A 24562-nucleotide genomic window follows, 5' to 3' on the forward strand; every position below is an offset into this window, starting at 1 on the left:
AGAATATTCTGGTATGGGAACCAGAGCAGATTAAAACATGGAACCAGCAGAGATGGTGTTGTATGGCAAACCTGGTAGCAGAGGCAGGAGTCTGACTATGTCCACAGTGCAGGTGATGAGGCACTGGCAGCATGCAAGCTGCATCACAGGTGGGGAGATGGAACACACCTGGAGTCAGTCTCTACTGCTAGGCTAAAGCACACAGAGATGGTGGTGAGTGTGAAGCCTGTAGATGGAAGCAGGTATAGCTGGGGCTTGTAGTTCCACGGAGCTGTGAGAAGTAAGCAGGAGTACAGAGTCTCAGGTAGATAGCCAGGAACACGGAACAGCAGGTAGGTATCCAGGTACACGGAGGAATCAGGAACCAGATCCTTACACATGAGTCGCAGGAGTGACACAAAGTTCAGGATGCCTGCAGACTGATCCTGCAGCTTCATATATACCCCTTGTTACACAGTCATTGGTGGAGTGAGGAAAAGTGGGTGCGGCCAAGCACCGGATTGGCCGCCGTATGCTGACTGCTGGAGGCTGTCATGGCGGCGCCCATGCCGCGGCCTAGCGGGAACGCGGCGTGCTACACGCCCGCTATCACAGGAGCGCTCCCAGGCCCAGGATGGCGTCTGATGGCAGAGACGCGGATGACAGATGAACGCAGGGACCCAGGACGGAGTCCGCAGCGGCGGACAGATGTCACCGTGGTGAGTCGATTCCTGACAGAGAGGGTGACAGGTATATGCAGTGTGTGACAGGAAGAAGGTGACAGGAATAGACAATGGGAGACAGGGAGAGGGTGACAGGTATAGGCAGTGGGTGACAAGAAGAGGGTGACCGGTATAGGCAGTGGGTGACAGGGAGAGGGTGACAGGTATAGGCAGTGGGTGACAAGAAGAGGGTGACCGGTATAGGCAGTGGGTGACAGGGAGAGGGTGACAGGTATAGGCAGTGGGTGACAAGAAGAGGGTGACAGGTACAGTACATGGTAGTTGGTGACAGTTATAGGCAATGGGAGACAGGGAGAGGGTGACCGGTAAACTACACACCTGTGATGGCTTCAGTAACCAGCTCCTGACAGTTGTCCTCTATGGCTCCGCCCTCCAGCGATGCCATTGGTGGGCAGTGAAAACGTTACTGTCACAGCCTGACCCCGTTCTCTGCATTAGCTATATATGTGGCGGGATGCTCTTGGTGCTGGATAAGGGGGGAGGAGGGAGGGGGGCGGCGGCGTAGGCAGCTTCAACTGCTCTTTCGGCTTCCGCTACTCACAGGGAAGCCGCTGCTCTAGAAGCCTGACAGGGGCTGGGCTCTCTGCAGCAGGTGGCTGCTCCACCTCTTCCCGGCTCTGTCGCTCCTTACCTCCAAAGACCTCAGCACCTGCTCCACTCTTAGGGCTCCTTGCTCCCCTGTGGCAGCAAGCTTCAGATAGGAAGAGCCGGACTGGTCGGGAGGAAAGGGGAGAAGTGGGGAAGAGAGGGGTTTGGCGCCCCTCCTCCTCTGGCAAGACCGTGGACCTCATCTTTCCACAGCAGCAGGCTCAATCTATGCTAGAAAGAAAAGGATTGTCTCTTTGTTGGCGCACTATATATATACCTCTTATAGTGCGCCAACAAAGAGACAATCCTTTTCTTTCCAGTGTTTCTCCTCTAGCACATTGTCTATGGCGGCACCCCCACATAATATTGTCAATTGATTCACAATAATAAAATTGGGGAATCATACCAGATTACTATTAGCATCATTAACTGTACAAGAGTCCAGTGCGGAGGATTTCGTTCCCTTTTCCCTTTCCCCTGAATCTATATCAATCTATGCTAGGACCGGGACGGGCAGGAAACGCGATGCAGCAACGGCAGCTTATAATGATGACTCATTATAATGGTGCCGGCTTCAGGTCCCTTAATTGCTGTGGGCCTCTGTGCTATGCAGCAGGTGCAACGGCGGAAGTTCTGCCGCTGACATACACATACACACCCACATACTGTAGATACACACACACATAGAGAGAGACACACACATACACACACACACACTGTACGTACACACACACACACACACACACACACACACACACACACACACACACACACACACACACACACTTTCTCACTCGCTATCCCCAAACTTACCATTTGGCAGGCAGGCTCTGTAGCAGTTACTATTTGTCCTCCTCTGCAGCCTGGTCCCGTGTATCTCCGCCCCATGGTGCCTTGTAGCCCGCCCCCTTTTCGGGCTGGGCCGTGGACTGTGACATGATGTTGTCAGGGGAAGGAGGAGGCTTCATCATTCTGCCGCCGCAGCTGCCTGTCAGTGTGACAGGCACAGCAGACGGCAGCAGCAGGGAGGCCAGGCGCAGGACAGGTATGCAGAGCAGGGAGAGCGCCTCTCCTACCCGGCGACTACCTGCTTTGCATCCCTTTGCTGAGCGGGTAGCGCCGAGCCTGTGTGTAGTCTTGTGACTGGTCTTGTCGCATATGATTGTTTAATTTGTGCGACTAAGACACACATTCAAGCGTAAAAGATTATCTGTGGAAGCCGCATTGCACAGGACCTGGTGCTCCGAGAAAGGCTGTTTGGCGTGTCTGAGGACACATCTGTATTGCTCTCAGTAACACCTGTGCATATTCCAGCTGATTATCTACTGTATGTCAGAGTGTGATGAATAAGATCACTGCTCCTTTGTCTGTGAGTGACTGGTTTGATTTATCTATTCAGTCATAAAAACAAAGCCTCTAGCAAAGTTTGTACCTGTTATGATGACATTCATTTACATATCTTGTTTTATTTCCTTATTCAACGCTGCCAGATTTATGGTCACATTGGTTCCAACAGTGTTTCTACCAAAGCAGTAAGCTGATGTTTATGAAGACTCTAAAACATGTTTCAACAAATCTATGGCCTGTTAACATAAATAAACATGTATGTGCATGGTCAGTCTAAGTAAGTGCATGACCTACTATATATTATACTGTATGCATAATAAAAATATACACATAATAATAATAATAATAATAATAATAATAATAATAATAGTAGTAGTACAGTGAGTATCCCTTATCCAAAATTCTAAATCCCACATTTTTGGGTCCCCTATTGAGATAATGACACATATCTATACATATTGGCCCTCATTCCGAGTTGATCGCTCGCAAGGCGATTTTAGCAGAGTTACACACGCTAAGCCGCCGCCTACTGGGAGTGAATCTTAGCTTCTTAAAATTGCGACCGATGTATTCGCAATATTGCGATTACTAACTACTTAGCAGTTTCAGAGTAGCTTCAGACTTACTCTGCCTGTGCGATCAGTTCAGTGCTTGTCGTTCCTGGTTTGACGTCACAAACACACCCAGCGTTCGCCCAGACACTCCCCCGTTTCCCCGGCCACTCCTGCGTTTTTTCCGGAAACGGTAGCGTTTTTCCCCGCACGCCCATAAAACGGCCTGTTTCCGCCCAGTAACACCCATTTCCTGTCAATCACATTACGATCGCCGGAGCGATGAAAAAGCCGTGAGTAAAAATACTATCTCCATTGTAAAATTACTTGGCGCAGTCGCAGTGCGAATATTGCGCATGCGTACTAAGCGGAATTTCACTGCGATGCGATGAAAAATACCGAGCGATCAACTCGGAATGAGGGCCATTATATTATACATCTATATAACATATCGATATATACACATAATATATATAATATATATGTAATTTTGTCAGTAGGGGACCCAAAAATGTGGGATTTTGAATTGTGGATAAGGGATACTCAACCCATACCTCCCAACATGACCCTCTCCAGGAGGGACACAATGTTCTGCTTCTGCACTTTTCTCCTAATTTATGATTGCCATCACCTGTTTTGAACAGGTTAATGGATAAGAAAGGTGTGTCAGCACAGGTGATGGTAATCATACATTAAGAGAAAAGTCCAGGAGCAGAGCATTCTGTCCCTCCTGGAGAGGGTCATGTTGGGAGGTATGCTCAACCTGTAGCATAAATTTTATATATATATATATATATATATACTGTGACAAGAACACTGGAATAGTGTTTGAGGGCAGGTATGTTTGTCCCAGGTTCTTGTCTTACATGTATTAGAAAAATGAAAACTTCTAGGAAAATATTTTGTTTTGTCAGAACCTTTTCAGTTTATTGGAAAAGCTGGATAAGGGCCCTGAAAGAGAGATAGGGCAAGTTCCAGACGTTGGGCCCAGTTCGGGTCTTTGGCCTCACAGAGGGCTAATCAGGGTTTCAGCTGTGTAAGAGTGTTATAGGGCTGCTAGCCTGATTAGTGTGCGCAGACTACCCGGGAAGACTGCAGGATCTCTATAAGAGAGATACGATTCCTTATACAAGTACACCGTTGGGTGTACGCCATGGAGAGGCCTCCTCGCTCCCAGATGCACGACCTTATTCAGCTAACAAAAAAATGGTTACAGCCAGAGACATTAACTGGTCCCCAGATGATTGAAAGAGTCGTCATAGACCGCTATTTGAGATCTTTGCCCGAGGTCCTGTGCAAGTGGGTGAGCCATGGAAACCCGGATACAGCTGACCAATTAGTGGACATGGTAGAGAGGTACTTGGCGGTAGAGGAACTACTGATGACCACCCAGCAACCCATAGGTCCTCGACAGCGCCCTTCCGTAAAGACTGGTAAGACTGTTCCGTGGGAAAACATTGCTGGGCGGATAAGAGAACGCAAGGCTGGAGAGACTGTAAACACTGGCCCTGGAGACAGGCCAATGGGGCTAGAAAGGTCTATGCTGCCCAAACGGGTTGATAATCATGTGGTTAAATGTTTTAGGTGTGGTATGCCAGGTCATGTTATTGCCAATTGCCCAGTCACGCAAGAACCCATGCAATGTGATGCTGCCTTTGAATGTCGCAGAATGTCTTTCTTTGCTAGGTTAGCCTGTACTGTGGTACCTTCACCTGAGCTGGAAAAACAAATGTGTGACGTGTTCTTAGAGGGTAACCGGGTAGAGGCCTTGCTAGATTCAGGAAGTTTAGTTACCCTCGTGAAAGCTGGGTTAGTGAACCCCTTAAAGGTCCAGCAAATACCTATCGGGGTAACTTGAATACATGGGGATACCCAACATTATGTCACTGCTGAAGTGAATATAGAAACTTGTTGTGGGTCAGCAATTGTTAAAGTAGGACTGGTCCCCACCTTGGTGCATAAGGCCATAATAGGGAGGGATTTTCCTCATTTTTGGAAACTGTGGGAATCACGTTTATCAACAGATGTAAGAAGTAAAGAGCCAGTTGATAATACCGGTGATTTTATGGATGTACGTGTGTCTTCGGAACTTTCTGACCCTTTGCCTTTTGCTAGCTTGGCTGGGGAAGTGACAGATGGGGAGTCCAGTGAAGACCCTCTTGCTGGGAACAGAGACATAGTAGTTAGAACTGAAAACGTGCCTGACCTGGAGGTAAGGAAGGATCTGTTTGCATCTGAACAGTTAAAGGATCCTACCTTAATAAAGGCTAGAGAGAATGTTAAGATTGTTAATGGGGAACCTGTGGTACCAGGTGACAGGGTTACGTATCCCCACATGGCCATCTGTAATGAGCTCTTGTACCACATTGTCAAAAGGGGTGAGGATGTGGTGGAACAGCTGGTAGTTCCCCAGCCTTATCGGAGAACGGTACTAGATTTAGCTCATAGTCACGTTACAGCAGGACATTTAGGGGCAGAAAAAAACACTGAAAGTTTTACAAAGGTTCTTTTGGCCAGGGGTTTATAAAGAAGTGTCTGAATATTGTTCTTCCTGTCCTGAATGCCAGTATCATGCCCCTAGACCCCATTTCAGGAGCCCACTAGTTCCCGTGCCTATTATAGAGGTCCTGTTTGACAGAATAGCCATGGATATCGTGGGGCCCTTGTTAAAGTCCTCTCGGGGCCATCAGTATATCCTGGTAATAATGGACTATGCCACTCGATATCCTGAGGCTGTCCCTTTACGCACTATCACAACCAAGGCGATAGCTAGGGAGCTGGTGCAGGTTTTTAGTAGAGTGGGAATACCAAAAGAAATTTTGACTGACCAAGGTACTCCATTTATGTCAAGGATCATGAAAGAATTGTGCAAATTATTTAAGGTCACTCACCTCAGGACGTCCATTTACCATCTCCAAACTGATGGATTGGTGGAAAGGTTTAATAAAACATTAGAAAGTATGTTAAAAAGGGTTGTTGATAAAGAGGGAAAAACTGGGATTGTTTGTTGCCCTACTTGCTAATGGCCATCAGAGAAGTTCCTCAGTCCTCTACAGCAGGGATGGCCAAACCAGTCCTCAAGATCTACCAACAGTTCACATTTTCCAGACTACCTAGCTAGTACACAGGTGTAGTCATTACTAATTAAGATGTGCTGCATTCATTCCTAACTGACAATTCTACAGATCTCCAGGAGGCCTGGAAAACATGACCTGTTGGTAGATCTCGAGGACCGGTTTGGCCAGCCCTGCTCTACAGGGTTTTCTCCATATGATTTGTTGTATGGTAGACACCCCAGAGGGCTGTTGGACATTGCCAAAAAGAGACGTGGGAAGGACAGCCCACTCCTTATAGAAGCGTTGTTGAACATGTAACACAAATGCAGGATAGGATTGCAGCCGTGGCACCTATTGTCAGAGAGCACATGAAACAGGCTCATAGTGCTCAACAGAGGGTATATAACTGGAGTGCCAAGATACGGGAATTTGCTCCTGGAGATAGAGTTCTTGTTTTGGTACCCACTGTGGAAAGCAAGTTCTTAGCTAAATGGCAGGGTCCATTTGAGATTAGGGAAAAAGTGAATGAGGTTAATTACAAAGTATACCAACCGGGAAAGAGAAAACCCAAACAAATCTACCATGTTAACTTAATCAAACCCTGGAAAGATAGGTTGTCTCTGTCAGCGGAGCCTTGCCCTTCGGTGTCTTCACCTCGGTTGCTTCCCGCAGTAAATGTGTTAGAGACATTATCAGCTGATCAGAACAATCAGGTTAAAAAATTTCTCATCCAAAATAGGGAGATATTTTCAGAGCTGCCTGGCCGAACGACCATAATAAAACATGACATTGTCACAGAACCAGGGGTCAGGGTCCATTTAAAGCCATATAGGATTCCTGAAGCTCAGCGAGAAGCTGTTTCTAAAGAAGTTAAAACCATGTTAAAACTTGGAGTCATAGAGGAATCTAACAGTGAGTGGTCCAGTCCCATAGTTCTCATCCCGAAGCCAGACGGTAGCATACGCTTCTGTAATGACTTTCGTAAGTTAAATGAGGTGTCCAAGTTTGACGCATACCCCATGCCCCGTGTGGATGAGCTTATAGAAAGGCTGGGAACAGCCAGGTTTCTCACCACGTTGGACCTGACCAAAGGTTACTGGCAAATACCTTTATCTGATAGCGCAAAAGAAAAAACAGCCTTTTCGGTACCGGAGGGGCTGTACCAGTACAAGATGTTACCCTTTGGATTGCATGGGGCTCCAGCAACCTTTCAACGGGCGATGGATAAAATTTTGAGGCCCCATAGAAAATATGCAGCTGCCTATTTGGATGATGTGGTAATTCACAGTACAGACTGGGGGTCCCATTTGGTTAAAGTACAAGCAGTACTGGACTCAATCAGAGAGGCAGGGTTAACTGCTAACCCAAAGAAGTGCTGCCTCGCAATGGAGGAGGTCAAATACTTGGGCTTCACCATAGACAGAGGTCTGATTATGCCCCAATTGAATAAAATTGATGCTATTCAAAACTGGCCTCGTCCAGTGAATAAAAAACAGGTAAGGGCTTTTTTGGGAATAACTGGGTACTATAGACGGTTTATTCCCAATTTTGCAACCACAGCAGTGCCGTTGTCAGACCTTACCAAAGGGAAGCTGTCAAATATGGTGAAATGGAACCCTGATGCAGAAAAAGCGTTCCAAGCGTTAAAAGTGGCTTTGTGTTCACAACCTGTGTTGATAACACCAGATTTTTCAAAAGAATTTGTGGTACAGACAGATGCCTCAGAGGTAGGGATAGGGGCTGTGCTGTCCCAAACCAAAGATGGGGACGAACACCCTATCATTTATTTGAGTAGGAAACTCAATGAGCATGAAAAAAGGTATGCCATTGTGGAAAAGGAGGCTTTGGCCATTAAGTGGGCACTAGATACCTAGAGATATTACCTCTTGGGTAGACAATTCAGACTAGTGACAGATCATGCCCCTTTAAAATGTATGTATGTAAATAGAGGCAAGAATGCTCGTGTAACTAGATGGTTTCTAGCATTGCAGGATTTTAAGTTTACTGTCGAACATAGACCGGGTACACAATTGGCCAACGCAGATGCGGGATCTTCTGTTTGGGGGCTACAAGTGTTCCGGCCCCTAGGTCGAAACAGGGGAGGGGGATATGTGACAAGAACACTGGAATAGTGTTTGAGGGCAGGTATGTTTGTCCCAGGTTCTTGTCTTACATGTATTAGAAAAATGAAAACTTCTAGGAAAATGTTTTGTTTTGTCAGAACCTTTTCAGTTTATTGGAAAAGCTGGATAAGGGCCCTGAAAGAGAGATAGGGCAAGTTCCAGACATTGGGCCCAGTTCGGGTCTTTGGCCTCACAGAGGGCTAATCAGGGTTTCAGCTGTGTAAGAATGTTATAGGGCTGCTAGCCTGATTAGTGTGTGCAGACTACCTGGGAAGACTGCAGGATCTCTGTGAGAGAGATACGCTTCCTTATACAAGTGAGCTAAACAGTGTTGACTGGAAAACTCTGTGTTTTTGTTTAGAGACAGTTAGGAACGTCTTGTGTTTAGTTAGTGCTGGACAGGCAAGGTATTTTCTTTTGGTGTTTGTTTTATTTTCTGTTTAATAAAACTGGTCGTGGCCAGTTGCACCATAAACTGGACTTGTATGATTCCTCAGCTGCTGCAAGGTGCCATTTACCCCAGGAAACGGCACCTTGTTCCCTTACAGCGTTACAATACACACACATATATATATATATATATATATATATATATTTACTTACATACACACACACACACTAGGTGATTCATCGCACCCTACGGGCGTTCTTCACACCGTCGTAAGGGGCTACGCCCCTTGACCCCTGCCCGTCCTTTGGGGGGACAATATTTGTATTATATGGAGTATTACCTTCAAGCATAATGTTGTTAGTGGTTAAATATTTTATGGGCAAAGGGCGTGTGATGGTCAAGGGGGCGTAGGCCCTTGCGACTGCTTGAAAAGCGGACGCAGGGCACGATGAATGACCTAGTGTGTTAATAATATGTTATGTGTACATGATGTAGGTATAAAGAGAATGTTCGGTAAATACCACATACACAGTGTGTGTGTGTTGGGAGATTATTTCATATATATATATATATATATATATATACACACACACACACGCATGCATATTGCCCCTTCCCCTATATAATATAACATCACATACACAGTGTGTGTGCTCATAACAGTATATGGCAGAGGTTCCCAAACTGCGTGCCGTGGCTCCCTGGGGTGCCTCGGGACACTTGCAGAGGTGCCCTGGGTTGGTGGTCCAGGACCAATTCAAATTATTCATGGTCAATATAATAGGCAAAACCAGTGCTGGCGGCTGCCAGTCATAAAATATGTGGCCAAAAATAAGATTTTACTTACCGATAAATCTATTTCTCGTAGTCCGTAGTGGATGCTGGGGACTCCGTCAGGACCATGGGGATTAGCGGCTCCGCAGGAGACAGGGCACAAAAATAAAGCTTTAGGATCAGGTGGTGTGCACTGGCTCCTCCCCCTATGACCCTCCTCCAAGCCTCAGTTAGGATACTGTGCCCGGACGAGCGTACACAATAAGGAAGGATTTTGAATCCCGGGTAAGACTCATACCAGCCACACCAATCACACCGTACAACTTGTGATCTGAACCCAGTTAACAGTATGACAAACGTAGGAGCCTCTGAACAGACGGCTCACAACAATAACAACCCGATTTTTTTGTAACAATAACTATGTACAAGTATTGCAGACAATCCGCACTTGGGATGGGCGCCCAGCATCCACTACGGACTACGAGAAATAGATTTATCGGTAAGTAAAATCTTATTTTCTCTAACGTCCTAGTGGATGCTGGGGACTCCGTCAGGACCATGGGGATTATACCAAAGCTCCCAAACGGGCGGGAGAGTGCGGATGACTCTGCAGCACCGAATGAGAGAACTCCAGGTCCTCTTTAGCCAGGGTATCAAATTTGTAGAATTTTACAAACGTGTTCTCCCCTGACCACGTAGCTGCTCGGCAGAGTTGTAATGCCGAGACCCCTCGGGCAGCCGCCCAGGATGAGCCCACCTTCCTTGTGGAATGGGCCTTGACAGATTTAGGCTGTGGCAGGCCTGCCACAGAATGTGCAAGTTGAATTGTGCTACAAATCCAACGAGCAATCGTCTGCTTAGAAGCAGGAGCACCCAGCTTGTTGGGTGCATACAGTATAAACAGCGAGTCAGATTTTCTGACTCCAGCCGTCCTTGAAATATATATTTTCAATGCCCTGACAACGTCCAGCAACTTGGAATCCTCCAATTCGCTAGTAGCCGCAGGCACCACAATAGGCTGGTTCAGGTGAAACGCTGACACCACCTTAGGCAGAAAATGAGGACGCGTCCGCAGTTCTGCCCTGTCCGAATGGAAAATCAGATATGGGCTTTTATAGGATAAAGCCGCCAATTCTGACACTCTCCTGGCTGAAGCCAGGGCCAGTAGCATGGTTACTTTCCATGTAAGATATTTCAAATCCGCCGATTTGAGTGGCTCAAACCAATGGGATTTGAGAAAATCCAAAACTACATTAAGGTCCCACGGAGCCACTGGGGGCACAACCGGGGGCTGTATATGTAGTACTCCTTTTACAAAAGTCTGGACTTCAGGAACTGAAGCCAATTCTTTCTGGAAGAAAATCGACAGGGCCGAAATTTGAACCTTAATGGACCCCAATTTGAGGCCCATAGACAATCCTGTTTGCAGGAAATGTAGGAATCGACCCAATTGAAATTCCTCCGTGGGGGCCTTCCTGGCCTCACACCACGCAACATATTTTCTCCAAATGCGGTGATAATGTTGTGCAGTCACCTCCTTCCTGGCTTTTACCAGTGTAGGAATGACCTCTTCCGGAATGCCTTTTTCCCTTAGAATTCGGCGTTCAACCGCCATGCCATCAAACGCAGCCGCGGTAAGTCTTGGAATAGACACGGTCCCTGCTGAAGCAGGTCCCGTCTTAGAGGTAGAGGCCACGGATCTTCCGTGAGCATCTCCTGAAGTTCCGGGTACCAAGTTCTTCTTGGCCAATCCAGGGCCACGAGTATCGTTCTTACTCCCCTTTGCCGTATAATTCTCAGTACTTTTGGTATGAGAGGCAGAGGAGGAAACACATACACTGACTGGAACACCCACGGTGTTACCAGAGCGTCCACAGCTATTGCCTGAGGGTCTCTTGACCTGGCGCAATACCTGTCCAGTTTTTTGTTGAGGCGAGACACCATCATGTCCACCTTTGGTTTTTCCCAACGGTTCACAATCATGTGGAAGACTTCTGGATGAAGTCCCCACTCTCCCGGGTGTAGATCGTGTCTGCTGAGGAAGTCTGCTTCCCAGTTGTCCACTCCCGGAATGAACACTGCTGACAGTGCTATCACATGATCTTCCGCCCAGCGAAGAATCCTTGCAGCTTCTGCCATTGCTCTCCTGCTTCTTGTGCCGCCCTGTCTGTTTACGTGGGCGACTGCCGTGATGTTGTCCGACTGGATCAACACCAGCTGACCCTGAAGCAGGGGTTTTGCCAGGCTTAGAGCATTGTAAATCGCTCTTAGCTCCAGTATATTTATGTGAAGAGACATCTCCAGGCTTGACCATACTCCCTGGAAGTTTCTTCCCTGTGTGACCGCTCCCCAGCCTCTCAGACTGGCATCCGTGGTCACCAGGACCCAGTCCTGTATGCCGAATCTGCGGCCCTCTAACAGATGAGCACTCTGCAACCACCACAGAAGAGACACCCTTGTCCGTGGCGATAAGGTTATCCGCTGATGCATCTGCAGATGTGATCCGGACCATTTGTCCAGCAGATCCCACTGAAAAGTTCGTGCGTGGAATCTGCCGAATGGAATCGCTTCGTAAGAAGCCACCATCTTTCCCAGGACTCTTGTGCATTGATGCACAGACACTTTTCCTGGTTTTAGGAGGTTCCTGACAAGTTCGGATAACTCCCTGGCTTTCTCCTCCGGAAGAAACACCTTTTTCTGAACCGTGTCCAGAATCATTCCCAGGAACAGCAGACGTGTCGTCTGGGTCAATTGAGATTTTGGAAAATTCAGAATCCACCCGTGCTGTTGCAGCACTATTTGGGTTAGTGCTACTACGTCCTCCAGCTGTTCCCTGGACCTTGCCCTTATCAGGAGATCGTCCAAGTAAGGGATAATTAATACGCCTTTTCTTCGCAGAAGAAACATAATTTCGGCCATTACCTTGGTAAAGACCCGAGGTGCCGTGGACAATCCAAACGGCAGCGTCTGAAACTGATAATGACAGTTTTGCACCACGGACCTGAGGTACCCTTGATGTGAAGGGCAAATTGGGACATGCAGGTAAGCATCCTTGATGTCCAGGGACACCATAAAGTCCCCTTCTTCCAGATTCGCTATCACTGCTCTGAGTGACTCCATCTTGAACTTGAATTTTTGTATGTACAGGTTCAAAGATTTCAGATTTAGAATAGGTCTTACCGAGCCGTCCGGCTTCGGTACCACAAATAGTGTGGAATAATACCCCTTTCCCTGTTGTAGGAGGGGTACCTTGACTATCACCTGCTGAGAATACAGCTTTTGAATGGCTTCCAATACCGTCGCCCTGTCTGAGGGAGACGTTGGCAGAGCAGACTTTAGGAACCGGCGAGGGGGAGACTTCTCGAATTCTAACCTGTAACCCTGAGATACTATCTGCAGGATCCAGGGGTCCACCTGTGAGTGAGCCCACTGTGCGCTGAAATTCTTGAGTCGACCCCCCACCGCCCCTGAGTCCGCTTGTAAAGCCCCAACGTCATGCTGAGGGCTTTGCAGAAGCCGGGGGGGGGGGGGCTTCTGCTCGTGGGAAGAAGCTGCTTGGTGCACTCTCTTACCCTTTCCTTTGTCTCGGGGCAAATATGACTGTCCTTTCGCCCGCTTGTTCCTATAGGAACGAAAGGACTGCGGCTGAAAAGACGGTGTCTTTTTCTGTTAGGAGGGGACCTGAGGTAAAAAGGTGGATTTCCCGGCTGTTGCCGTGGCCACCAAATCCGATAGACCGACCCCAAATAATTCCTCCCCCTTATACGGCAATACTTCCATATGCCGTTTGGAATCCGCATCACCTGACCATTGTCGCGTCCATAAACTTCTTCTGGCAGATATGGACATCGCACTTACTCTCGATGCCAGAGTGCAAATATCCCTCTGAGCATCTCGCATATAAAGAAAAGCATCCTTTAATTGCTCTAAAGTCAATAAAATACTGTCCCTATCTAGGGTATCAATATTTTCAGTCAGGGAATCCGACCAAACCACCCCAGCACTGCACATCCATGCAGAGGCGATGGCTGGTCGCAGTATAACACCAGTATGAGTGTATATACTTTTCAGGGTAGTTTCCAGCCTCCTATCCGCTGGATCCTTGAGGGCGGCCGTTTCTGGAGACGGTAACGCCACTTGTTTTGATAAGCGTGTGAGCGCCTTATCCACCCTAGGGGGTGTTTCCCAGCGCGCCCTAACCTCTGGCGGGAAAGGATATAATGCCAATAACTTCTTTGAAATTAGCAGTTTTCTATCGGGGTTAACCCACGCTTCATCACACACTTCATTTAATTTATCTGATTCAGGAAAAACTACAGGTAGTTTTTTCACACTCCACATAATACCCTTTTTTGTGGTACTTGTAGTATCAGAAATATGTAACACCTCCTTCATTGCCCTTAACAAGTAACGTGTGGCCCTAAAGGGAAATACGTTTGTTTCTTCACCGTCGACACTGGAGTCAGTGTCCGTGTCTGTGTCTACCGACTGAGGTAAAAGGACGTTTTAACGCTCCTGACGGTGTTTGAGACGCCTGGACAGGTACTAATTGGTTTGCCGGCCGTCTCATGTCGTCAACCGACCTTGCAGCGTGTTGACATTATCACGTAATTCCTTATTAAGCCATCCATTCCGGTGTCGACTCACTAGAGAGTGACATCACCATTACAGGCAATTGCTCCGCCTCCTCACCAACATCGTCCTCATACATGTCGACACACACGTACCGACACACAGCACACACACAGGGAATGCTCTGATAGAGGACAGGACCCCACCAGCCCTTTGGAGAGACAGAGGGAGAGTTTGCCAGCACACACCAAAACGCTATAATTATACCGGGACAACCTTTATATAAGTGTTTTTCCCTTATAGCATCTTAATATATATAATCATATCGCCAAATAAGTGCCCCCCCCTCTCTGTTTTAACCCTGTTTCTGTAGTGCAGTGCAGGGGAGAGCCTGGGAGCCTTCCCACCAGCATTTCTGTGAGGGAAAATGGCGCTGTGTGCTGAGGAGAATAGGCCCCGCCCCCTTTTCGGCGGGCTTCTTCTCCCGTTTTTCTGAGACCTGGCAGGGGTTAAATACATCCATATAGCCCCAGGGGCTATATGTGATGTATTTTTTAGCCAGAACAAGGTATTCTCATTGCTGCCCAGGGCGCCCCCTGCAGCGCCCTGCACCCTCCGTGACCGCTGGTGTGAAGTGTGTGACAACAATGGCGCACAGCTGCAGTGCTGTGCGCTACCTCATGAAGACTGAAAAGTCTTCTGCCGCCGGTTTCTGGACCTCTTCGCTTTTCGGCATCTGCAAGGGGGTCGGCGGCGCGGCTCCGGGACCGGACTCCATGGCTGGGCCTGTGTTCGATCCCTCTGGAGCTAATGGTGTCCAGTAGCCTAAGAAGCCAATCCATCCTGCACGCAGGTGAGTTCACTTCTTCTCCCCTAAGTCCCTCGTTGCAGTGAGCCTGTTGCCAGCAGGACTCACTGTAAAATAAAAAACCTAAAAACTTTTTCTAAGCAGCTCTTTAGGAGAGCCACCTAGATTGCACCCTGCTCGGACGGGCACAAAAACCTAACTGAGGCTTGGAGGAGGGTCATAGGGGGAGGAGCCAGTGCACACCACCTGATCCTAAAGCTTTATTTTTGTGCCCTGTCTCCTGCGGAGCCGCTAATCCCCATGGTCCTGACGGAGTCCCCAGCATCCACTAGGACGTTAGAGAAAAGAAGCAAATCTTGTCCCTCACCACACAACTGACCCTAAGGATGACATATAAACGCGATCTACTTAATGTAATATTTCTTTCTAAATTTCTCAATAAGAAATTTTTGGCCTAGGGGTGCCGTGAAAAAAAATAAGATTTTACTTACCGATAAATCTATTTCTCGTAGTCCGTAGTGGATGCTGGGGACTCCGTCAGGACCATGGGGATTAGCGGCTCCGCAGGAGACAGGGCACAAAAATAAAGCTTTAGGATCAGGTGGTGTGCACTGGCTCCTCCCCCTATGACCCTCCTCCAAGCCTCAGTTAGGATACTGTGCCCGGACGAGCGTACACAATAAGGAAGGATTTTGAATCCCGGGTAAGACTCATACCAGCCACACCAATCACACCGTATAACTTGTGATCTGAACCCAGTTAACAGTATGACAACGTAGGAGCCTCTGAACAGACGGCTCACAACAATAACAACCCGATTTTTTTGTAACAATAACTATGTACAAGTATTGCAGACAATCCGCACTTGGGATGGGCGCCCAGCATCCACTACGGACTACGAGAAATAGATTTATCGGTAAGTAAAATCTTATTTTCTCTAACGTCCTAGTGGATGCTGGGGACTCCGTCAGGACCATGGGGATTATACCAAAGCTCCCAAACGGGCGGGAGAGTGCGGATGACTCTGCAGCACCGAATGAGAGAACTCCAGGTCCTCTTTAGCCAGGGTATCAAATTTGTAGAATTTTACAAACGTGTTCTCCCCCCGACCACGTAGCTGCTCGGCAGAGTTGTAATGCCGAGACCCCTCGGGCAGCCGCCCAGGATGAGCCCACCTTCCTTGTGGAATGGGCATTTACATATTTTGGCTGTGGCAGGCCTGCCACATAATGTGCAAGCTGAATTGTACTACACATCCAACTAGCAATCGTCTGCTTAGAAGCAAGAGCACCCAGTTTGTTGGGTGCATACAGGATAACAGCAAGTCAGTTTTCCTGACTCCAGCCGTCCTGGAAACCGATATTTTCAGGGCCCTGACAACATCTAGCAACTTGGAGTCCTCCAAGTCCCTAGTAGCCGCAGGTACCACAATAAGCTGGTTCAGGTGAAACGCTGACACCACCTTAGGGAGAAACTGGGGACGAGTCCGCAGCTCTGCCCTGTCCGAATGGACAATCAGATATGGGCTTTTGTGAGACAAAGCCGCCAATTCTGACACTCGCCTGGCCGAGGCCAGGGCCAACATCATGGTCACTTTCCATGTGAGATATTTCAAATCCACAGATTTGAGCGGTTTAAACCAATGTGATTTGAGGAATCCCAGCACTACGTTGAGATCCCACAGTGCCACTGGAGGCACAAAAGGGGGTTGTATATGCAGTACTCCCTTGACAAACTTCTGGACTTCAGGAACTGAAGCCAATTCTTTCTGGAAGAAAATCGACAGGGCCGAAATTTGAACCTTAATGGACCCCAATCTGAGGCCCATAGACACTCCTGTTTGCAGGAAATGCAGGAATCGACCGAGTTGAAATTTCTTCGTGGAGCCTTCCTGGCCTCACACCACGCAACATATTTTCGCCACATGTGGTGATAATGTTGTGCGGTCACGTCCTTCCTGGCTTTGACCATGGTAGGAAAGACCTCTTCTGGAATGCCTTTTTCCCTTAGGATCCGGCGTTCAACCGCCATGCCGTCAAACGCAGCCGCGGTAAGTCTTGGAACAGACATGGTACGTGCTGAAGCAAGTCCCTTCTTAGCGGCAGAGGTCATGAGTCCTCTGTGAGTATCTCTTGAAGTTCCGGGTACCAAGTCCTTCTTGGCCAATCCGGAGCCACGAGTATAGTTCTTACTCCTCTACGTCTTATAATTCTCAATACCTTGGGTATGAGAAGCAGAGGAGGAAACACATACACCGACTGGTACGCCCACGGTGTTACCAGAACGTCCACAGCTATTGCCTGAAAGTCTCTTGACCTGGCGCAATACCTGTCCAGTTTTTTGTTCAGGCTGGACGCCATCATGTACACCTTTGGTCTTTCCCAACGGTTCACAATCATGTGGAAAACTTCCCGATGAAGTCCCCACTCTCCCGGGTGGAGGTCGTGCCTGCTGAGGAAGTCTGCTTCCCAGTTGTCCACTCCCGGAATGAACACTGCTGACAGTGCTATCACATGATTTTCCGCCCAGCGAAAAATCCTTGCAGTTTTTGCCATTGCCCTCCTGCTTCTTGTGCCGCCCTGTCTATTTACGTGGGCGACTGCCGTGATGTTGTCCCACTGGATCAATACCGGCTGACCTTGAAGCAGAGGTCTTGCTAAGCTTAGAGCATCATAAATTGCCCTTAGCTCCAGTATATTTATGTGGAGAAAAGTCTCCAGACTTGATCACACTCCCTGGAAATTTTTTCCCTGTGTGACTGCTCCCCAGCCTCTCAGGCTGGCCTCCGTGGTCACCAGCATCCAATCCTGAATGCCGAATCTGCGGCCCTCTAGAAGATGAGCACTCTGTAACCACCACAGGAGAGACACCCTTGTCCTTGGAGATAGGGTTATCCGCCGATGCATCTGAAGATGCGATCCGGACCATTTGTCCAGCAGATACCACTGAAAAGTTCTTGCGTGGAATCTGCCGAATGGAATCGCTTCGTAATAAGCCACCATTTTTCCCAGGACTCTTGTGCAATGATGCACTGACACTTTTCCTGGTTTTAGGAGGTTCCTGACTAGCTCGGATAACTCCCTGGCTTTCTCCTCCGGGAGAAACACCTTTTTCTGGACTGTGTCGAGAATCATCCCTAGGAACAGCAGACGTGTCGTCGGAAACAACTGCGGTTTTGGAATATTTAGAATCCACCCGTGCTGTCGTAGAACTACTTGAGATAGTGCTACTCCGACCTCCAACTGTTCTCTGGACCTTGCTCTTATCAGGAGGTCGTCCATTTTCTTCGAAGAAGAATCATCATTTCGGGCATTACCTTGGTAAAGACCCGGAGTGCCGCGGACAATCCAAACGGCAGCGTCTGAAACTGATAGTGACAGTTCTGTACCACGAACCTGAGATACCCTTGGTGAGAAGGGCAAATTGGGACATGGAGGTAAGCATCCCTGATGTCTCGGGACACCATATAGTCCCCTTCTTCCTGGTTCGCTATCACTGCTCTGAGTGACTCCATCTTGATTTGAACCTTTGTAAGTGTTCAAATATTTCAGATTTAGAATAGGTCTCACCGAGCCTTCTGGTTTCAGTACCACAATATAGTGTGGAATAATACCCCTTTCCTTGTTGTAGGAGGGGTACTTTGATTATCACCTGCTGGGAATACAGCTTGTGAATTGTTTCCAATACTGGCTCCCTGTCGGAGGGAGACGTTGGTAAAGCAGACTTCAGGAGCCTGCGAGGGGAAACGTCTCGACTTTCCAATCTGTACCCCTGGGATACTACTTGTAGGATCCAGGGGTCCTGTACGGCTCCAGCGTCATGCTGAGAACTTGGCAGAAGCGGTGGAAGGCTTCTGTTCCTGGGAATGGGCTGCCTGCTGCAGTCTTCTTCCCTTTCCTCTATCCCTGGGCAGATATGCTTATGGGGACGAAAGGACTGAGGCTGAAAAGACGGTGTCTTTTTCTGCATAGATGTGACTTAGGGTAAAAACGGTGGATTTCCCAGCAGTTGCCGTGGCCACCAGGTCCGATGGACCGACCCCTAATAACTCCTCCCCTTTATACGGCAATACATCTTTGTGCCGTTTGGAATCTGCATCACCTGACCACTGTCGTGTCCATAAACATCTTTTGGCAGATATGGACATCGCACTTACTCTTGATGCCAGAGTGCAAATATCCCTCTGTGCATCTCGCATATATAGAAATGCATTCTTTAAATGCTCTATAGTAAATAAAATACTGTCCCTGTCAAGGGTATCAATATTTTCAGTCAGGGAATCCGACCAAGCCACCCCCGCGCTGCACATCCAGGCTGAGGCGATCGCTGGTCGCAGTATAACACCAGTATGTGTGTATATACTTTTTAGGATATTTTCCAGCCTCCTATCAGCTGGCTCCTTGAGGGCGGCCGTATCTGGAGACGGTACCGCCACTTGTTTTGATAAGCGTGTGAGCGCCTTATCCACCCTAAGGGGTGTTTCCCAACGCGCCCTAACTTCTGGCGGGAAAGGGTATATCGCCAATAATTTTCTATCGGGGGAACCCCGCGCCTCATCACACACTTCATTTAATTTATCTGATTCAGGAAAAACTATAGGTAGTTTTTCCACACCCCACATAATACCCTTTTTTGTGGTACTTGTAGTATCAGAAATATGTAACACCTCCTTCATTGCCCTTAACATGTAACGTGTGGCCCTAAAGGAAAATACGTTTGTTTCTTCACCGTCGACACTGGAGTCAGTGTCCGTGTCTGTGTCTGTGTCGACCGACTGAGGTAAAATGGGCATTATAACGTCCCTGACGGTGTTTTAGACGCCTGGACAGATACTAATATGTTTGCCGGCCGTCTCATGTCGTCAATCGACTTGCAGCGTGTTGACATTATCACGTAATTCCTTAAATAAGCCATCTATTCCGGTGTCGACTCCCTAGAGAGTGACATCACCATTACAGGCAATTTGCTCCGCCTCCCAACATCGTCCTCATACATGTCGACACACACGTACCGACACACAGCACACACACAGGGAATGCTCTGATAGAGGACAGGACCCACTAGCCCTTTGGGGAGACAGAGGGAGAGTTTGCCAGCACACACCAAAAACGCTATAATTATACAGGGACAACCTTTATATAAGTGCTTTTCCCTTATAGCATTTTAATATATGTAGTCATATCGCCAAATCAGTGCCCCCCCTCTCTGTTTTAACCCTGTTTCTGTAGTGCAGTGCAGGGGAGAGCCTGGGAGCCTTCCCACCAGCATTTCTGTGAGGGAAAATGGCGCTGTGTGCTGAGGAGAATAGGCCCCGCCCCCTTTTCGGCGGGCTTCTTCTCCCGTTTTTCTGAGACATGGCAGGGGTTAAATACATCCATATAGCCCCCAGGGGCTATATGTGATGTATTTTTAGCCATAAAAAAGGTATTATACATTGCTGCCCAGGGCGCCCCCCCAGCGCCCTGCACCCTCCGTGACCGCTGTGTGAAGTGTGCTGACAACAATGGCGCACAGCTGCAGTGCTGTGCGCTACCTCAAGAAGACTGAAAAGTCTTCTGCCGCCTGCTTCTGGACCTCTTCCATCTTCGGCATCTGCAAGGGGGGTCGGCGGCGCGGCTCCGGGACGAACCCCAGGGTGAGACCTGTGTTCCGACTCCCTCTGGAGCTAATGGTGTCCAGTAGCCTAAGAAGCCAATCCATCCTGCACGCAGGTGAGTTCACTTCTCTCCCCTAAGTCCCTCGATGCAGTGAGCCTGTTGCCAGCAGGACTCACTGAAAATAAAAAACCTAAAAACTTTTTCTAAGCAGCTCTTTAGGAGAGCCACCTAGATTGCACCCTGCTCGGACGGGCACAAAAACCTAACTGAGGCTTGGAGGAGGGTCATAGGGGGAGGAGCCAGTGCACACCACCTGATCCTAAAGCTTTATTTTTGTGCCCTGTCTCCTGCGGAGCCGCTAATCCCCATGGTCCTGACGGAGTCCCCAGCATCCACTAGGACGTTAGAGAAATTCTGATATTCTAGGGCGCCGTGATTCAAAAAAGTTTGGAAACCACTGGTATATGGTATTAAGGGGACCATCCACTACTCAGACTTGTCCGAACTGCAGATCGCATCAGATTTCTCTGATGTCTCGGGAATCGGATCGGACTCTGGCTTTAATTCTCGCTACATTCACTTAAGATATATCTGATGAGGTCTATCATGTGCCAGATCGCATCAGATATATCTGATGCACACATGCTACAGTACATGCGATTGATCTGATGCTGCTGCCCCCTGTGGTGGGTGGGAGTGGCCAGGGAGATGCCAGTCAAGTGACGCTTCAGATGAATCTGATCAGATACATCTGAAGTAAAAAAAACACTCCGATGTGCACCTGATTTCTTCAGATTCAGATAAATAGTTGGGGCAGCCACAAAGATCTGTAGTTCAGACATATCTGACACTGGAGTGCGCATTGGATCGGAAGAGCCATCCGATGTGACACTTTTCGGTCAGATGCATCGAAATCTGAAGAAAAGTGCCCAAACTGGACTAGCCTCTCACCAGCTTCATTGCACACTACAGCACACTGCACACTACAGACTCTCACTCTCCACCAGCACCAGAAACAGCAACCACCATGTTCCTTCCTGTCCGCGCAAGGCATGCCGGGAGTTGTAGTCTCCCCGCAGCAGTGACGTCACGGTGACGCGCACCTCCAGTCTATCGTGCCAGATACACATATGCCCCACAGTGCCAGATATGCCCCACAGTGCCAGATATGCCCCACAGTGCCAGTGATACATATGCCCCACAGTGCCAGATATGCCCCACAGTGCCAGTTATACATATGCCCCACAGTGCAGGGGCATCTCTAGAGAGGAGGGGACCCATGTGCAGACTCCGTGTGTGGGCCCACTCCTCTCCCGTAGCCGTCACGCCGCTGCTAGCGCTCTGAGTGCTGTAGACTCTGGCACAGTGCCAGAGTCTACAGCGCATGCGCTTGACTCCGAAAAATGTCCGCCGCGCCATGCGCTGTAGACTCTGGCACTGTGCCAGAGTCTCTAGTGGTCAGTGCGCTAGCAGCGGCGTGACGGCTACAGGAGAGGAGGGGGCCCACACACGGTCAGCGATGGACTCCGGAAAGGTAAGTATAGGATAAATGGGTGCAGTGTGTGCGGTGTGGGCCCCCCCCCCGGACTCAGAGGCCCGTGTGCACCGCACACACTGCACCCACTATAGAAAAGCCAATGCCACAGTGCCAGATATGCCTCATAATGCCAGATATACATATGCCCCACAATGCCAGATATACATATGCCCCACAGTGCCAGATATGTCCCACAGTGCCAGATATACATATGCCCCAGAGTGCCAGTTATACATATTCCCCAAAGCGCCAGTTATACATATGCCCCACAGTGCAAGATATGCCCCACAATGCCAGTTATACATATGCCCCACCCACCCCTCCCACCTCCCTCCCGCTGCTGCTGTGTCAGGGTCGGCGGACGGAGAGGACAGCGGAGCGCGGGCCCATCCCCCAGTACTGCTCAGTCAGACTCTGGTGGTCTCTGGTCACGGCGTGTATTTTCTCAACTGAGCACTGGTTCGTTATCCAATCAGAGCTCGCGGACCAGCAGCCGCGACTCCTGATTGACTGCCTGTCCGCGAGCTCTCATTGGCTAACGAACTGGTGCTCAGTTGAGAAGATACACGCCGCAGCCGGAGACCAAAGTCTGACTGAGCAGCACTGAGGAACGGGACCGCGGTCTTCTCTCCTTCCCTGTCACAGCAGGAGGCTGGGAAGGGGAGGAAGAGCACATTGGCGGCTTTTACCGTAATAGCTAACGGCGGCTATGGTGTGTTTGAGTGGTGTGGCGCGGGTGCGGCGTATGGGCGGCTAGATTCTTAATGGTACGCCGTACCAGAGCGTACCTCCACACTTGCAGGCCTGGTCTCTGCTATCCCGATCTGTGACTCTATGACTCAGAGCTACTAGCCACGCCCAGCGCCACGCCCAGCATTCGCAAATGAGTCATAGAGTCACAGATCTGGACAAATATATAGGAGACATACACACTGTAGCTCTACCCACAGCCCCGCGAGTCGCGGCAAAATGCCACGAGTGGGCGAAGACCAGTGCAGCGAGTGGGCGGGACTATGATCGCGAGCTGAGATTAGCAAAAAAAAAAATATTTAGTCCATCAGGGTACTCAGAAACCCCCCCTGCGTGCGCCACTTCGGATACCACTAAACCCCATAATCTCTATTAATACATCTACATTTCTGAACATGTATCTATGGCTGTGCTGCCACATATGAAATATGGTGGCACAATTCAGGAATAACATTTTATGCTTTTGTATTGCGCAGAGATTTATGTCCACTGTTGCTTAGAAATAGCTTTACCACAAACTAAACAAATAAAATGTTATTTACAGTAGAGATGAGCGGGTTCGGTTCCTCGGAATCCGAACCCGCCCGAACTTCATGTTTTTTTACACGGGTCCGAGCGACTCGGATCTTCCCGCCTTGCTCGGTTAACCCGAGCGCGCCCGAACGTCATCATCACGCTGTCGGATTCTCGCGAGGCTCGGATTCTATCGCGAGACTCGGATTCTATATAAGGAGCCGCGCGTCGCCGCCATTTTTCACACGTGCATTGAGATTCATAGGGAGAGGACGTGGCTGGCGTCCTCTCCGTTTATAGAGATTCGAGAAGAGAGTGAGACAGAGAGAGACACAGTAGTAATTTGGGGAGCATTAGGAGGAGTACTACTACTACTAGTACTTGCTGAAGTGATAGAGAGAGATAGTGTGACTGTATTATCTGACTTGTGGGGGAGACACTGACAGTGGGGAGCAGTTAGAGTCTGAGAGCAGGACTCAGGACTCAGGAGTACATATAACGTACAGTGCACACTTTTGCTGCCAGAGTGCCAGCCACACTGCCATTGTTTGTGACCACACTGACCACCAGTATAATATATATTGTGATTGTCTGCTTAGGACTCAGGAGTACTACTTGCAAGTTGCTGATAGTGTGACCAGTGACCTGACCACCAGTTTAATAATCACCACCAGTTTATGAGTTTAATATTATATATATATATATATATATATATAATTGTATATAATATATATATAATATTGTATACCACCTAGCACCTACCCGTGTTTTTTTTTTTTCTTTCTTTCTTCTTTATACATACTACTATAGTAGCTTACTGTAGCAGTCTGCGGTGCTGCTGAGCTGACAGTGTCCAGCAGGTCCGTCATCAGTCATTACATAATAAATATATAATATATATACCTGTCCGGCTGCAGTACTAGTGATATTATATATACATATATATTGATTTCATCTCATTATCATCCAGTCTATATTATCAGCAGACACAGTACGTTAGTCCACGGCTGTAGCTACCTCTGTGTCGGCACTCGGCAGTCCATCCATAATTGTATACCACCTACCCGTGGTTGTTGTTTTTTTCTTTCTTCTTTATACATACTACTATAGTAGCTTACTGTAGCAGTCTGCGGTGCTGCTGAGCTGACAGTGTCCAGCAGGTCCGTCAGCAGTCATTACATAATAAATATATAATATATACCTGTCCGGCTGCAGTACTAGTGATATTATATA

The sequence above is a fragment of the Pseudophryne corroboree genome, chromosome 9, assembly GCF_028390025.1.
Source record: "Pseudophryne corroboree isolate aPseCor3 chromosome 9, aPseCor3.hap2, whole genome shotgun sequence".
NCBI lineage: Eukaryota > Metazoa > Chordata > Amphibia > Anura > Myobatrachidae > Pseudophryne > Pseudophryne corroboree.